At 37.9% G+C, this 1,388-nt stretch overlaps 1 non-coding gene across 1 annotated transcript; it reads right to left on the bottom strand.

Annotated features, from left to right (window-relative positions):
- LOC112208252 (small nucleolar RNA SNORA72) lies at positions 1-129 on the bottom strand. Its single transcript, XR_002942669.1, has one exon. It is a non-coding gene; the product is annotated as a small nucleolar RNA SNORA72 (small nucleolar RNA).
- Between the last annotated feature and the right edge of the window lie 1,259 nt (positions 130-1,388).

Genomic DNA, 1,388 nt, shown 5'->3' on the forward strand with positions numbered 1-1,388 from the left:
GTTTATTACCAGAGTTTATAAAACCAGACCTAGGGAAAGAATTAAGACTGGGGACATGTGCGTGGCCTTAATATAGCCAATCTTTATAGCCTGTCCTATTGCAAAATCAGAACAGCAAGATATTCTCAGGAGCAGCTTCCTCCGACCCCCTGGTGTGTTCCTTTTGAGCGTGTGAATTCTGGTATACTCCTCCCCAGGACACTTGCTTCAACCAAATAAACACCAAGCATGCAAATCCATGTTGTCACCAATAAGGAGCAAAGTTTTCATTGAGTCTTTTTATCTTGGCTTAACAACATGTAAAAGACAACTTATTCATTAAATACTTGTAAGAATAGTTTCCAATATCAAAATATTTCAAACATTTAAAAATATTCCTGTTATTAACCTACACTAGTTGATAGCTCTTTTGTTTAGTTCACTGAGAAATAAAAACACATGGTTAACCATCAAATAAATTATGAGTAGATTGAATATAAATCACAGAGGTTTAAAGACTGCATACAAATTACAAAGACTTCACATGTATGTGTTCACAATATGTTCTTAAATATAAGACAGTTTGATTCTTGATCATATCTGTTCTCCATCACCTCCACAGAAGTCCTCTTTGCAATAAGTGAGTATTTAAACAGTTTCCAGAATAATAGGCATCTTCTGCCTATTTCACCAAAATACAGTTTTGTCTGTTAAAGAAAACAAAGAAATATATTTGTCAGCCATAATGAGTTTTAAAGACATTCTTTAAACGTGGGTATGCCTCAAATTAAGAAAACCAGACATTTAAATAGTTGACCTTACAGAGCACATAAATTAGAGGGTAATTACTTAAATGTTCTTCAGTTTGTGAAAGGATTTACAACAGGGTTCCTCTAAATAGCTAACTCTCTAGTGAATTTAAATTACTAGTGTGTGTGTCTTAAAATCAGTTCATTTTTTTTAAAAAGAAACATACCTGTTGCATAACACAAGTTGTGTTAGAATTAAGAAATGCTGGTGGGTTTTCCCCTTGGTTAAGTGAGTCTTTAGGTTACACTGGAACTCATATTTACCAAGCCTTTTTATGGCAGGAAGAATTAGTCAGCAAAAAATGCTGAGCTCATGTTTGCGCTGGCTCCATTTCCTGTCTGGAATAAGAGGTAGGGCCGCCAGGGAAGTCCTGGTGGTATGAGTTTCCTTGGGTTTCCACTGGGGATTGGGGCCGAGGGGATATTGAATGTATTGTGGAGCCCATGGCTGTCCTGGGCTGAGCCTTTCTGTCTTGGAGTGGGAGTAATGAAGGTGGGAGTAGGGTGGGGTGGGGATGGGAATGATTCCAGTGGGGAAGACTATCAAAGAACATTGAGGGGGAGAAACCATTGACCTCATTGGAATCCAGCTCTGTGACC

The sequence above is a fragment of the Pan troglodytes genome, chromosome 12 (genome assembly GCF_028858775.2).
Source record: "Pan troglodytes isolate AG18354 chromosome 12, NHGRI_mPanTro3-v2.0_pri, whole genome shotgun sequence".
NCBI lineage: Eukaryota > Metazoa > Chordata > Mammalia > Primates > Hominidae > Pan > Pan troglodytes.